The sequence below is a fragment of the Nipponia nippon genome, unplaced genomic scaffold, assembly GCF_047370975.1.
Source record: "Nipponia nippon isolate SJK-2023a ecotype South Korea unplaced genomic scaffold, ASM4737097v1 scaffold_4, whole genome shotgun sequence".
NCBI classification, from domain to species: domain Eukaryota; kingdom Metazoa; phylum Chordata; class Aves; order Pelecaniformes; family Threskiornithidae; genus Nipponia; species Nipponia nippon.
Genome location: NW_028262358.1, coordinates 63,030,422 through 63,046,647, shown reverse-complemented (window position 1 = coordinate 63,046,647; position 16,226 = coordinate 63,030,422). Strand labels below are relative to the sequence as shown.

Here is a 16,226-nt window from a genome sequence, read left to right as displayed (position 1 = left end):
TTGTTTGCTGTCACAAGAGCTGCCTTTGCAAAATTTGCACTGAAATGCAGTTTCCTGTTGCAGGCGCACCCATGGTTCAAATGTATTCTGCTCTAGTGTTTCTTATTTTAGACCCACTTCTTAGAAATTGAAGGGGGGGACCCCAAAAGACAGATAAACCACACACTGAGAACAGTGTCTTCTGAGACCTGGGAGAAAGTTCTCTTTGCTTTTTGGTTTTTCTAGCGCCTTATTTCCCCTGCAGTTTCTGGGTTTGGCCCACACTAGTTGAAACACATGCTTACACAAAAGCCTGCAAAGAAGTCTTATCTCAATATTATTTTCAGGACATGAAGGCTGTGAATCATACAAGGCTTGTTTATGTGATCCTTGCCTGGATTTGGACCAAAATAAGTGGTCTGCCTTAGCAGTCTACCTTACATATGTGGAATAGTTATAGCCATAGATGTTAATTTGTGTGCTTGTAGAGAAATGTCTTAAGGTAATTTTGCTCCTGACCTGAAGATGGTAGGTTGTTTAATTTTTATCATAGCCCATTAAAGTTCTTTACCTAAAGTGTATTGGAAACTGAGCAAAAATACTGTGAGATTGGACTATTCCCTCAGTATTTCCAATCCAGCAAAAACGTGATTTAACTTTCTTTGTGACCTTTTGCTGAGACCAAAAATGTTGCCTTTCCATTAGCCTGCTCCACCTAAAAGCAAGAAATTAAAGCCAAACCGTATCTCCAGCAATGAAAGCTGTTCATTCTAGCACTAATTCCATTAAGCAAGCAGAACTTCATCTGTATATGAAAATGCACTGAACATCATCTAGGCGATGATAGCATTCCTCAGTTAGCTGTGAACTGTCATATTGACTCAAACTGCACTTCCCCCCCCCCCCCCCCCCCCATTTCGAAGATCCTTTTGTTACTCCCTTATTATTGAAAATCTTCATTTTCTCTTTTTGCATATAGCCGCTGTGCGGGTGCCGTAAAGTAGGAGTATTAGATACTTTACAAGAGTGGTGATTTTAACATTTACATTGTCGGACTGAATTTGGAAAGACAACAGGAGCCTTTAAATTAGTGTTCATTTGTTTCAGACAGCAAAGATTTATAGATTTAGGCAAGCTGACAAAGGATGTTTTCCTGTCTTACAATGGGTTTGTACAGCCTGAAAGCATCTCACATACTGCTACTCAAGAATATATGAGACGGTAGTTAATGAACTGTGGTAAGCTATAAGTTAGTAAATACTCAGATATGGGCACCATACTGTGTAGCTCAATGAATTTGACCACAATTATTATATAATTACTGTGGTCATGACTGGTTTCTGAGTTTTGACTTCACAAAGCATAGTTGTGTACTGTTAGTAGTTAGTTGCTAGAGGTTTAGTTTAATTAGTCAAGTTTAAACATAGCTTGCTATGAAAAGCAAATGTTTTAGTATGTTACGGTTTTCCTGAGTTAAGACTGGGAAAGTATGAATTTACAATGAGAAAGCATAGTGAAAGCTAAAGCGTTCTTGGGTAACATCCAGAAAATAGGTTTCTGCTGAAAACCTGTTTAGATGTCTTTTTTTTCCCTTGGTACTGTTGAACTAATAGCCTTTAAATCCAATTAGTTTTATGTCAGATAACATCTGAAAATATTTTGTCGCATCCCTAACACAAAAAATAAGGTGAATCTAATAGAATTTTATACTTTATTCTAAATCACCCCTAGCGTTTAACATAGTTATCTCCTTTCTGTACAGGTTGTCCTGGAGTTGCCCTTCTAGAGAATTTTGTTCTTGGTCACTAGGGGTCAGTGATTCAGCTCCAAGTTAAGGTGCTTCAAGTTATTGAAGTTATATATTCAAGTTCCTGCTGTACCTAAGTTCTTGCTGTAGCCAGTGGAAATCGGGTCAAATGAATGCTTCTCTAGGCTTCACTGACTTTTGGCTTTGACTGTAATTGGAGCTGAGACATGTAGCTCACATGCAAATGCTTACATTTAAGTATTTGATGTAGGGAAATAAGTTTCTCTCAGCCTTCAGGTTCTGCTACGCTCCGATGAGGTTAGTTTGTGATGGTCTGATCTAGAGCCAGCTCAAGGTTTCTCGGTGGAGAAAGCAAAACTGGATTTGGCCACTCCAGGAACAAAGACACAGGAATGCGTATTTTATCCTTACGTTTGATGGCAGCAAAGCTCAGTATTTTGGTGCCAGTAAAAGAAATTCAGGACAGGGGAGGCTGAGAAAGGCTGGTGGGACTTGCCAGGCCATGCAGAGGGGTGGAAGCTCTGGGAGAAGCAGATGGGTATGTGGAGAAGCAGGCTGGGAGAGCTCAGAGGGATGTAGGGGCTGTGAGTGGGAGTTTCTCTGTTCCCCAAATTGACCTCCCCAGAGGTTTTATTGGAAGGCTGGGATGGGTCCCTGGGGGCTCTCACCTTGGGGGCAGTATGAGGCGTGGATCAGACGCACAAGAGAGACCTACATCTTAGCTTCTAAGTCCCCTCCCTTCCCAAAGCTGCCTTTATTTCTTACGTTGCCAGAGTAAGAGCAGCCAGGAGTGCTCTCATACACACAGACGCAACAGGCATGGCAGGCCTGGCCCTCAGCCTGCCTGCCTGCTCTGCCGCCAGCGCCCGGCAGCTCCGAAAGCATAAACGAACCAGGCAGAGGGCAAGCAAATACAGCTCTTGCTGCTTACCCTGATCCCTTCCCATTGCAGTCACAGGGAAAGGGAACAGTCCTTCCCCCTCCATCATCCTGCCTGAGTCCTGGAGAAGTAGGTGCAGCAGTACCCTACACTCAGTGGGACGCAACACGCTACACAGCTACTTCGCCTGGATGGACCTTAAGTGGCTTGCCCCACTTCTGCCTAAAAGCTTACAAAGTATTTTTTAAGAATTTTTGCCAAAATAATTTTTGGTAAAGTTCACAGGATCTGGAGATTTGCTGTTTGGCCAATGCTCTTCTCTCTGAACTTGTGCAACTGCCCTTCCTTTGGTGTGATGTTAAAAAGTAAGAATAGAAAAAAGGAAAAGAAAGAACAGAAGGAAATTTCCTCTCACCTGAGTTATGTCTGTCTATCACTTAACTTCTCTTGAAGTAATCATTAGCAATTAAAGCATGATTTTGATGTCTCTCCTAAATACTTAATGTGTGTAACTGTTGACCATGATTTTGTAGTTTCCTGATTCTGGATAAATGGTATTCTCCTTCCACATGCTAAAGCATTAAGGAAATATCTCTACCATGTTGGAGGTTTATAAGGGGGGGGGGCTGTTGTTTTGTTTTAATCTGTAATGAATTACATTTTAAACCAATTCTAGCCTTCTGCTTTTCTCTTGGTCTCCCTCCTCAGCACAGAATAGTATCACAGTATTTTCCCCACCGTGGTCGTTAGGGATAAACAATGTTTTATGTACTCTGAAGCCTCCAAGAACTGTTTCTTTAATTTTATTTGAAAAATTACTACTTGACAGATTCTTTACCTTTTTCCCAAGGAGGATGTGCTACTCTTGATAGGTCATTATGGTCAGCGTGGAGCCCTTAGGAGTGAAGTGCTCTGTTCAGTCACAGCATGGTCAGTGGTGGCTGCAGCTGCCCCCTTTTAGCTCCCTCTGCGTGATTCTGTCCTGATCCGCACTGCGATCCTCATGAATAACAGAGCGCGGCATCCTCTGGGCCAGCAGAGCCCTCAAAACTGCCTACTCATCTCCCTGAGAAGTTCACCCAGTAGTGTAAATGGTAGCAGTTGTTTTATGACATGGAGACTTGGCTACAGAGAGGTGAGCGCAAACCAACTTATTCTTAATTACTTTTTAAAAGAAAGCAGGTTTCCTCCATAGTGATAATCAATGGGACTTGTGTTTGGAAGAAAGATGGATTATTCAAAATGAAACCAAATCTGCCCAGGGCAGATTTCCAGTGGATCTGACTCCTTCTTAAGTTCACTTATGCTTTCATAAGTAGTTCTTGAATAATCTTTAGTAAGTGTAAATTAAAGAGCCACCCATACTAAAAAAATCAGCCAAGGTCTAAATCTGATTTAGGAACAATTTTAAAAGCAGTAGTCCAATTGTGTCAGCCAATGCATTCTTCTTACCTTTTATGATCTTCCAAACTGTTCAGTTTCCATATCTAAATGGCATTATAAAGCACTGTCTTTTGTATTTCTTTCAGAATCTTAATCTTCCTGATCAGAAGGCAGTGCTGTCTTTGACTACACTTGTAATACAGGACATAACTTGGGTGCCTAGGCTTTGAGAAGACACTCTTAACAAATCTGTGGCAAACACCACCATAATCAACTGCATCAGTCGCACCCACCAGAAGCTGTACTTGCAGCCTGGGTTCTTGTACCAACCAAGTTCAAATCTATCGCACTTAATCTAGAACAGCTCCTTTGATGAGAGGATGCTTATCCTATATCTTTTTTGGGTCTGGTGTCTTGCAGACATGTAGAGCCAGGATGTTTTAGCTCCATGCTGCTCTGCCAGCTTACCGTGTCATGGACCAGCGTGCCTCGCTCCCGCGACAGCGGGACTGGTGTGGGAGGCAGCCTACATTTCCAGCGCCTGCTTCTTCTCCAGGCTTGCAGCTGGGAATTGGAGGCAACGCATGGCCTGTACTACTCCTGGCAGTTTTCAGGCCTGCAGAACTTAAACCCGGTTTTGGCATGTAATCCTCAGAAGTGCCTTTTATGAAAATAAACTTGGAGTTTTTGAGAAGCACTGAAGCCCCATGAATTAAAAACATCACGTTACTGACTTTCCAAATGGAGTGACAGATTGTTCCACCCTGTCCTGGTGCCATTGTCAGATAAGAAAACGGAATTCTTCACTCCTCACAGTGTTTCCTGGGGTGCAAAAAGAAATACAAAGTCTTCATAGCTAGAACTGATTAATGTCAATTCTGTAATGACAAGATATTTCAAAATTACTGTCTCATGTCCTTTAGGGTTTTTTTTCTCTTTAGCAGTCTCCTCTGTTAGAACATGTTTACAGTAGGTACTCTTTTAAACTAGAATTTCTAAAAGGATTCAAAGAAAGAAAACAGGGAAATTACCTTGACATTCGGTGACAGCTGTAATATCATGTAAATCATTTCTAATGGAGAACAATTATGGAGGCTCAGAGTCGACTGTAATAGATTTTTCACACAAAGGAGGAAGGATGTTGGACCTACTGTAGAGCTGTGAAAAAGTAATTACATATCATCTTTCGTACCTAACAAATGAGATATTTTAAAAGATGTCACACTAGCCGTGACACGCTCAAGAACATCGTGTTCTAAGCAGTGGGGTGTTTTGTTTGCATTTACATCTTTTAGAGCAGCCATCTGTACTGCAGCATTTTTGTGCCTGCTACATATTTTGGGTGTGCATGTACGTTACCATTTTAATTTTGCGCAGTTGTTCGGTAACTGGGTACGTTGCAGCCGTTTAGGATCCATGCTGTATATACTGACTGCTGCACGCTGTCTTGCCTCAGCGAACATGCAAGTTCTTTTTCAAAGTGACTTCTTTTCTACTTGGCAATGTGACCTCCTCAGGACTTATACCTCCCGTAGAGGAAAGACATCGTATTTCTACAGTGGTATTTATACTGAGGTCTGAGAAGGTTTAATGAAATTTAGTAATTTGAGGTTCAAAACTCTAGTGAGAGATAATTATCCATAGCTTATGAAGATGGAATAGATGCTATTTGAATGCTCCCTTGCTTCAAGGACATAATGCCATTTGCTTCTAGCTATTCTATTAATTTTCATCTGATTTTTCAGTTCTCTGTATGAGCACTTCCCTTAGTTATGGGTGGTTTTTTGCCACTTGTCTCCTGCCTCTGCCTTACAGATTGTGAAAAATTACTATAGGGCAGTGTGCATTGACCTGGTAGATGGAAGGTTTCAATTGCGCCTGCAATTAGACTCACCTTTTATGGCATCCAAGTGGAGAGTGGCACTAGGACATGGCACTTACTCTGCCCATTTGTGGACTGAAGCCCAGAACCAGGACCTGCCTCTCCATTGGGCTGCATTAGGAGAATCCCAAAACTCGAGTCCAGCCCTGGACCTTGCTCTGTATGTTGTAGTGACATTTTGTGTTGTGCAAACTCCGAGCTATGTTGTAGGACCATTTAGTGACCTGAGTATAAATACAGAACCTTTTTCAATTTCAACATTAATTTACTTTAAAACAAGTCATATTTGGGGATCATGATGTTTTTCATTTGTTTGTCTGTTGCAGTCATTTGGGCACATCGCTTATCTGCCTGTTGTAGGGATGATGGGTACTGAAAACCTGAGGTGCCACCCTGTTCTCCATCTCTGTCCTGCAGTGCAGAAGTCTCTTGGAGACCAAAACATCTTAGCTTAAGCTAAATCTTTTGATTAATAGTTGGGTAAAGGATGAGCGATGTTTGGTATGAAGGAGTTTGGACTTGATCGTTTAAAAACCTTGGATTCTCAGAAGTCAGTTTCAGTTTCCAACATCAGTTTCCCACCTGTGAAATGGATTTCATATTTAACAGCTACATGAGAAGGAACTGAGCCTAGATTACATTTGTGCCTTGCTTGCATTAACTGGAAAAGGCTGGTGTTCTTCCTGTATTTTGGACTGGCCAGGATCCATCTGACCATTTGTAGAAGACTTTGCAAAGGAAAGCAACCCCTAACAATACTAGTTGAAAAAATTACGTATTTTGTGATCTTAATCACTAGTCACATAAAAAATCTTCAGTATTTCTTGAAGACATAACAGGTTCAGGGCGTATGTGTTTTCTTTCAGTTTATCCCCAAACATCTGTTTTTCCAGTGAACAGAAGTGTAAACAAGAGTGAGAGGACAGTTTATTTTCCTCACTTCAATTTTTTTGTCAAAAAGTCTTTCATCTCAGAATCACACTGTAAAAGAAAACTTTGGGAAAGGGGCATGTTCCTGAAATATTTGCAGTGTTTAAACCTTTGTTTCCCATCATAAAAAATTTACACTGAAATAATTTTGAATAGCTCATCAATTCAGTGCTGTGAGAGACATCAGATCTTAAAAATCTGTAAAATGTGTCTGTATATTTATATTTCATTTTTCCTTGTGCTCTGCTTTTCTTCCCATTGGGGGGGTGTTCAGGCACCTGGCTGCTCAAATGCTACACCAGTCTGATTTAATTCATGGCCAACTTTGCCACTTGTTGCTTTGCCAATATAGCCTTTAGAGAAGTTCTGGATCATTGCCATGCATTAGTAGTTTGTCGTTAGAATAATTAATGAGAATAATTAATGTGTGCGATCTGTCCTGTGGTTTCAAAAAAAACAAGGATAGAATACTTCAGTTTTACTCCTGGGCAGAATTGTCATGTAAATGTTTCTAGTGGCAATGTTCACTTCACTGGTTCTCATCGCTGTGCTGATGCCAAGTGACAATTGGGAAACTGATGTAGCTCAGAGAAACAACTTTGTACTGGACTGCTTTTGCTTTTTTTTTTTTTCAGATGAGTCAGTTTTCATCATGGCTGACACACAAATATTTGCAGCAGTAAAGCACTGGAGGCAGTTTAGGGGCAGGAGCTTTCTGATAATATAGAGAAGAGTAGACATGACTTGGCCAAGCTGCTTAGAATACATGTTAGTTCAGCACTGTTCTCTCCAGCTGCTACCTTGAATTGTCTTTGACTTCTAGCCTATGATGAGCCTAGTGTGCTCGTCTTTACTGGTCTTGCTATATCGGATACATCGCACATATTATCTATTTCAGGGTTTTAAAGCATGTATTTTTAACTGTGGGAGTTAAAAAAAAAAATGATCACATGCTCTGAAGCAACTGCATTCTAAAAATCACTTAATGCATGGGAGACTTCACAGATCAAAGCATGGTGTAATGTCTTAGGACAGCATGTTGTCTGAAAGATGCCAGATGCCCAAGTGGAACCTGAGAATGTTTTATTTTTCAAAGTCTTATAAATTACTGGTGTATATCTGCCTAGCTGAATAGCTCCAGTTACAAAGTATTGATTCGGTGTCATGCAGCTGAGAGGAGGGAGTAGGAGAAGGAACTTTTCTCACAAGATGTGAATTATTTCTGCAAACTTCTGTAGTGGATTTCAGTAGTTGTGTTGGTTAGGGAAACTGTTGCTCAAAACTTTGTCCCACTGGTGACTAGTTGCTCTTTAGACACCTCTAGGTGAGAAATATCTGGGAAACAAGATATATGCATCCTATATAGCAAGATTTTGCATGTGCCTCAGCAGTTTAATGAGTGCATGCAAGAGGCTGTGGGAAAACTACTACAAAATCAAAACATAAATAAAATCTGAACAATTAGAGAGTGACAGGGGCTGAGACTTGGAACACCATCACCCACCCACCTGCACTTTGCTGAAGGCCTAGCACCTCGCAGGGCCAAAAAAGACGTTAATTGGCTCAGAGAACATGAGGCTAAATTGTGGTGTGAAACGTCTCCCCAAAACTAGCAATTACAGAACTTCAAGTAAGATCTTGTAGATGAGAAGATAGGGTTTTAATAACAACCATGGTCTCGTCAGGAATTTGGCAGCCTAACTGTTCAGTGGCTGTGAACAGAGGTTAACACTTAAACACAGGATTTCTGTCCTATTCCATTCCTGATGCAGCTGGATCAATATTAAAGTGGCATTTTTTGATACTGTCTGAACCCAGAACATACAAGGAAGCATCAACAAACAAAAAAAAAACGAACGGTGGGGGAAGAGAAGAAGGGTGTTGAATTTTTCGATGAGGACAAAATCTACAACAGGTTGCAAATGGCTGCCTGGACCTTGACCTCCACTGGACTGGATGGTGCAGAGCGCTGCACCTGGGCTGTCGGCAACCTGCTGACCTGCCTGTGCTGCCTGTTTGCGTGGAATGATGACCAGAGGAGGGGACAGTTTGAAAAGCATTTCTTCCCCGAAAGAAATTCAGAGAGGAGACCATTAACTTAGAGCAGGGAAGGTTTGCAGGCTTCAAGATGTTCTGCTTCCTGCAAAAGCAAAGATGAGAAATAAATTGACATTGCTGCCAGAGATAGTCTTGATAGGTTAATCTCAGAAATGATCTCTTCCAAAAACTTCAGTGGAAATGAGATTTGGTGGGATTAGATGTGATGTAGAAAGAATGATTAGTGGGGTCAGTGACCTGGAGAATGTGGATAAACATTGGGAGCAGAACTCTCAGAGAATATGGTGGGTATACAGATTCCTGAAAGAAAGTAGTAACTTAAAAATCTCCCAAAGTGGAGAAGGAAGATCCTGTTAAATGTTTAAATCAAGGTGTTTTTTCCTTTCCAGAAGCAGGAACAGCTGCAGCAGTAAAGAATCGCACAGAGCTGCCTGCAACTGTCATCCTCTACTCTCAAACAAGCCCAGAGTCACAACATCAAGTTAAAATCCCCAGAACCACACAGGTGGAAGGGCCTTTTGCAGGTCTCCAGTCCAACCTGCTGCTCCAAGCAGGCTCAGCTGTGAGCTCAGACCCAGTTGCTCAGGGCATTACCCAGCCAGGTCTTAGGAACCTCTGAGGATGGAGACTGCACAGCCTCAGTGGGCAACCTTTTCTTGAATTCAAGAAAATTCAAGAGAGAGCTAGCATCTTCTGACTTGTGTGGGAGGACATAAGAGTGTTTCAGGCACTGTCCCAGGCTACTTTAGTGAAAAGTAGTCTCTGGCAAGCATAGTACAACGCTGGTCTCTCAGAGTAGTTGCCCAAAACCATCTGAAAAGGAGACCGCTGCTTGGCTGAGAAGAGGTTAAACATATTTGTCACCAAGCTAGGCTGAATTTCCACATGTTAGGGAAAGAAGGGAAAAAAAGAAAAGAGGAAAGGATCAGGTGGGTGAGATGTACAACTGAATGGTGAACAAAGGTGGGACCTGACTGGGCCTTCCTTGCTGTAGTACATTTTAAGGTGAAAACATAAAGGAGAGGTAAAATAAGATAAGGCCGTATTGAAAAGACTGGAAAAGTAACTTGGGTGATGATTCCCTCTTATGTCAGAGAAATAAAGGCAGTTTTCATCACTGAACTTCCAACTGTAGTTGGTGATATTCAACAGGTTTATAAAAGCATTGGCCGGGTTTATGTTTATGAGTGGATTTATGTCCTGAAGACAAAGAGAATAAAAGAGTAGAGGCTTAGTAAATTACGGTGGAAAAGAACAGCCAATAAAAATTATTTCAGTAACTGTTAAAGGGATGAAAACCCCTTTTTTATATGAAGCAAAGACAGACAGATGTATTATTGTACCATTATAAGGCATGCATTTATAGAGTGGTCTGAAGGAGATACGTGAGAACGTGAGGACTGCTGCTGTGTGCAGTCCCCTCTCCCCCAGATATTAGGGGAAATATTTCCTGAGCAGTCTGTGTTGGGGGAAAAGGCAGCAGGCAGGTTACAAGTCTAGCCCTTGATCAGTCGAGATGACTGATAGCTACACTAAGTAGCATACAGAAAATTTAGCAAACTCATTACAAGGCTTGTTTAATCAATGCTCTTAAGGACAAGAAACTCCTTCCTCCTGGAAGAACGCAAAGGTATTTGTAATACCATTAAAGAAAACAAGAGACTGCTTGTGATCTATACGTGTTTCATTCATGCCAATTGACTAGTTCTCGCTCCCCCCGTATTGACAGGCTAATAACATGTTAGGTATGTATACCCAGAGCAGTATGGATTCATGGTAGGGGGACAAATCTCATAGAAGAATAGAAAAGCTCTACTATGAGCTATACAATGCAGAATAATAACAGGAAAGTTATCTGAGGGTCTCCTGACAAAGAAAATGCCACTGAGCAGCTAGAAGTGATATTTAGAAACACTGCGTATAGGAAAACGTGGCTTTGGAGGTAAGGTAAGACCTTTCATTTCTGCTGTGCATAAGGGTTTTTAGGCTTTTGAACTAGGGAAAAGAACATCTTTAAGCTGGTTAATTTACGTGGAAGGAGCCTCCATGGTGTCTACAGCTACAGCAGGAGAACATCTGTCTCCAGCAACTAGGCAGGAACTTCCAAACTAAAAGGCCGCTCGCAGATGGAGAGGATAGCTTGCCAGGCAGATGATGTAGGGCTGTTTATACAAACCCACTTTTCCTCTTAAAAGCAATAGAATAGCAAACACATATTGTTGGCAGTCTTTGGGTATAAAATTAATTACAATAAATCTGAAATTTTAAGTGCCTGCTATTTTGAAAAAATTACACTGGGAAGGGAAAAAACCCTCAAATTCATTAAGTAGGGTAACAATTCATACTAACGTGGCAGAAAAACACAAGGTCTTATTGAAAGTTTATTATACTGTATAAAATAATAAAAGCCTTTGAAGAATGGGTAGAGATGAAGCTTTCTCGGATGTGCAGAATAGCTTTCAGTAAAATGAATATATTTCTGCCACCTGTCCTGTTTATTACTTTTGTTAAGATTAGAGAATTAAGATTGTTAAAGAATTTCTTCTCAGAATCTATCAAATGTTTAAGCCTGTTTTGGTCAGGGAATATATTGCCCTGCAAGGAGTAGGATATGAAATCTTCTGAAGATATTCAAAGATACCCTATGGTGTAGGAGGGTTTTTTCAGTATGTTTATTTTTACTGTATGTAATGTTAATATTTATAGGAAACTTCTCATAATACTATGTGCTCCACTACTGGTTAGATGACAGGATTTCATGAGAGCTAAAATCTATTTGATTTCAACAGAAAATATGGTAAGATTTAGCATGTAAAATCTTGGAGGAAAAAATCAAGGAAAGAAGTTTGAACTAAATAGTAGGCAAAGATGTAGAATAGTTGCCTTTGGTCTCCCCCCACTCCCTCCACCCTCTCCTAAATGTAGTGTAAAGAAGACATTTGTACTCTATGGCTACTATTTCTCTTTATAATCATGCACATTTTCTGACGATGGTAAGTAGTGCTACAGAGGTTGTTGGCAAAGGTGCTTCTTTTTCCAGTACCTTGTAGTTGTGGAAGAAACTCAAATAACAGCCTCTGTACTGGTTTAGTTACCTATGCTTTTCTCTGAGAAACTCATTTTATAGAGAAAGAAAATCCAATATCCAACCTTTTACAACTGCTAGACAAGGTATTGCTCAAAGCAATAATTTCCTACCCTACCAAACCCCATGATTTGCTAAAACATAGTTCAGTTTCTCCATCACGTATCTCATCAGATTAGACCCATTAAAAAAAAAGGGGGGGAGGGGGGGAGGTCCATACCTGAAGGACAAACATCCTGTAGCCAGAGTCTTCTGAATTCCAATAGATATTAGTGTACAATATCGTATTTTTACTTTGTATGTGTTAGTATGTTGAGGATGGATACAAGGCTTACTTCTTACTAACAGTTACATATATTCCATTTTAGAAAGCAAATATTAACCTCAATTTCTTGCAATTTCTGTCTGTTCCACTCCAGATTTTTACCTGACTGGGAAAAAAATTGATAGCAAGTGAATTTTGGATCTGTTTTTTGCGAAGTGTATTGGTCTCTGAATTGTCCATGCAGCCTGACATGACTGCCCTAGGAATGCAGGGTGTTACTGCTTGTTTTCAGGAGATGGAGTTCTGTGGCTGCTGGATCAAGGTCTTGAATGCATGTAATTTTTTTCAAGTTGTAATTTCCAACTCAGTTTCTGATCTGAAATGTCAAGACTCCTCAGTAATAGGCAAACAGAATAGCGTGTCTTTATAATTACGATAGGAGCCTGTTTGCCTGAAGTTGTTTCCACCCCCCACCCTCCCCAACAACTTTTGTTCTTTCACTGACCCCAGCGGTTCCTGCAGCATCTGCAGACTCTGCAGCATCCGAATGCAGATGCAGCCGCTCAGTTTCTGAAAAAGAAAGATTTGGGAACAGTGACTGCTGCCCCTGCCTCAGGGGCCTGGGGGACCACTGGTTGAGCTGCTCCTTCCATGAAAGGCTCAGTGCAACCTGGCCCTTTCTTCTTGTTACTCCCAACACCACCCCAGACCAACACATTTACTTTTCCAGGAGCCCCAGTGCTGATGTCAGTTACTGAGATAGGAAAATGAGGTCACAGAGAAGAGCAAGCATTGGGAAGGCGACTGGGTCACCTCCAGAACCCCATTCTGTTTTCCAGAGAGTTGAAATCTTTTCCCCTTTTATATACAAACGGAAAGCCAGTTCAGGTAAATGAGGTTTGTCTTTTCAGGTGAAAAAGCAGGACAGGCTGTTCAGCTCCCTTGTGGGGAGTAACCACTTGTAGCCACTGCCACTGGCCCCTGTGCACATGAGATCTCTCTGCCCAGCAGCCATCTGTGTCCAAGGCTGCTGAGACACCTGGCGATGGGCCAGCAGATCTCAGAGCAACTGCAGAAGCCAGCACAAGGACTGAATGCACCAGTACTTGATACCTTGAGATCCAGGAAAAAACGTCCTTCCTAGATCTAGGAAAAAAAAACATTTGCTGAGCTTCATTTCATAAAAATGGAGAGACTAGAAACATCTCATAGTGAAAAAACAAACCTGAGGTATGAGCTCACAGCTGCAGTATACTTGCCACACAAATAAGATGGTGCTGGAAGAAGTGATTTATTTTTCTCTATAAGAATCCCTTCATGCTGTGATGGATCCTGTTGCATTCTGGAGAGAGAACTACTCGGCCATTAGGTTTTGGGGAGGAATAAAATAGGAAGCTTACTTTAAGGTGAACTGGAATATACATCCTTTGTTAGGATTTTGGGTGCACTTCTGTCTGCTGGTAGAATTTTAATCAATGTTTTTCTCCATGTAGTTGACGTAGGATCTGTGTTTGAATACCCATGAATACAGTGTACATTACCTTGCTACACTTACATGGGAACTAACAGAGTACAATGTTTTTCCCAGTGATATACATCTGGTATTAGAGCCTGGTCCAAAATGTTAGTCAGTTTTACAGAGAGAGTTAGACAGAATTTTATCACATTCTTCAGTAATGTGATAATGATAAGCTGATTCTTACAAATCTTCGTGGACTTTCTCTTCAGTGTAGAACCAAATTAAAATTTAAATTTTTCAAAATTTTCAAGTGTTTGGGTGTTTCACTGGTTCAGTGAGACCCAGCCAAGTATCTGGGGAGAGAAGGTTCTTGTGAGTTTTCTAGCACAGTTTCTGAATTGCTTTTCTGTAATAAATTCAAAAGCTAATTTGCAGAAACTTTGCATTAGATAACATTTGTAAGTAGAGTCTAACTAGTTAAGATTAATTTTCATACAGCTCTTGATTTTTCTTTGGTAACCATTAGTAACTGAATATACTGTTAAGGTAGAGTCTAGGAAAAACACAACTTTTTTCTGGATGTTACTTTAAGATATACTCAATGTTTTTTCCAGCTGATCTGTTTTGAAGAAAAAGACAATAATGTTACTGCTTTTCGGTGTTATGGCTTGCAATTCCCAGAACAAACAAAAAAAATCTCCGCTTAGTATGAATTGCACAAGAGTATGATGAGTCGAGAAATACTTTTTATATGCCTTCACATGCACATGCCAAAAAAGTCTCTGCCAGAATTATTCTCTATTGGAATTTACAGGGGTCTGTGAAAAGCAAATACTGAAGTGGTCTTGCTCTTTCTCCTTTAAAATACTGTTTGAGGAGGAGCCTGAGGAGCTGGATTGCTCAGAAAAGGTTCTGCTCAATGAATATCTAAGACAGAACTCTTGGGTTGCTAAGCTGTAATTTAAAGGTAAATTTTGAGACAAAATAAAATTAAATTATTGTTTGTCAGTTTATTGTTCCTTTGGGAGTTATAAAAACATCTCCAGTATTTTTTGCCTCCACCCAGAAAAGTCTGTTTGTTTGTTGTATTAGAAGTTTTAGGTCACAGTTTCCTCCTCTTTCTGAAAGCCTTTAGCAATTATCTGAATTCCCTAAGAACATGTTAAAACACAGGAGACAAAAGCCTCAGCTTCTGTATTCAGCCCTAGTTGTGGAGAAAGGCAGTGTTGCAGCGTACGCTGTCAGTAAGATAAACTGGCATTTCTCATGTAAAATTGTTTGAAATATTCATAATATTTTTGTTGCTGGTTTGGTTTTGTTGGTTTCCTGTATTTCAAAAAATAGTCGGAAAACACGCAGGGAGTTTAGTTAACTTCAAATAAAAACTAATGTAGATAGCACAATTAAATACATTTACCGGTGACGCTTCTTAAATGATGAAGGAATTGGAAGACATTAAATAGGAAGTTCTTATGGGGTCTCTTGGCCTCCGGAAGGGGTGTGATGCTGGCACGCTCTGGACCGCCAGCGTCCCCAGGAAGGTGCCTCGCTGGCTCCCTTGGGCGTGGGGTGCCTGCCGGTAGCGTTCCTGGCGCTGATGCAGTAGAGGTAAAGCTTTAGCAACGTTTATGCCAGCAGTGGGCCCAAATTGCAGACCTGGCTTCTAGGTGTAGCTCCAGTGTAGTGGTTCATGAATGTAGACTTTTGGGTTAGGCCAGTTAGCCGATTAATTAGTAGTACAGTTTTTACAATGTTGGTTCATGTTTCTGTCCCTTCACGGTGGTTTTGGAAGATTATTAAACAAACACGTATTGATGCAAAGGTTGAGCAGTGAGTATTTCGCTGTCTGAAAACCAGGTTTTTTCCCCACTTCTTGTGGAAGGGTGTACAGAGTAGGAGGAAGGAGAAAAATACTTTCCCTCCCCTGCTCTGTCCATCCTTCTCAGCAAGGGGCCAAGCACGATCCATTTCTGTTTCCAGGGCAAGACGAGGTTCCCCTCCCTTCAGGTACTCCTGGCCTTTCCTCCCAAAGCGTAGTGTCTGGTGCAGGTCCCTTGTGTGACGTTGCCATTCGTAACTTCAGTGTCAAAGTGAAATCAAGACTAGGTGTACATAATTATGGGATGAGGGAAGAAGATCGTGATGTAAAGGATCATTGAAAGGGGCTCTGGTTACAGTGAGCTGTGTTTAACCCTCTCTGCATAACTTGCTAGTCACTCTTCCTTTCGGATTTTAAGGTTTTCCAGTTGCTGGAATAAGGAGCTGGGATAGAAACCCATATTCGCCAGAACAAGTAAGGCAGAGGCTACCTGGCAGCAGCTTGCACATTTGATGGGCTCAGCGAAGCCATGGTTGCCAGCACATCTGCTGGGGAAGAAGCCCGAGCGCCAGCTGCTCCTGCCGCTGCTTGGCGTCCCGGTCGGTGCTCAGCCGTCTCAGCCGAGGGGAAACAAGAAACCAGATTCTGGGGAAATACCAGTCTTTGCCAATGGCAAGAACCTAATCAGATTTGTTTATCAACAGTTTTGTAATTACAG

General features: G+C 41.2%; 1 protein-coding gene across 7 annotated transcripts in view; it reads left to right on the top strand.

Moving 5' to 3' along the window:
• The window catches only part of PDE7B (phosphodiesterase 7B), a 179,964-nt gene that overhangs the window by 113,192 nt on the left and 50,546 nt on the right, over nt 1-16,226 (top strand). The gene's annotated exons all lie outside the window — the stretch shown is intronic.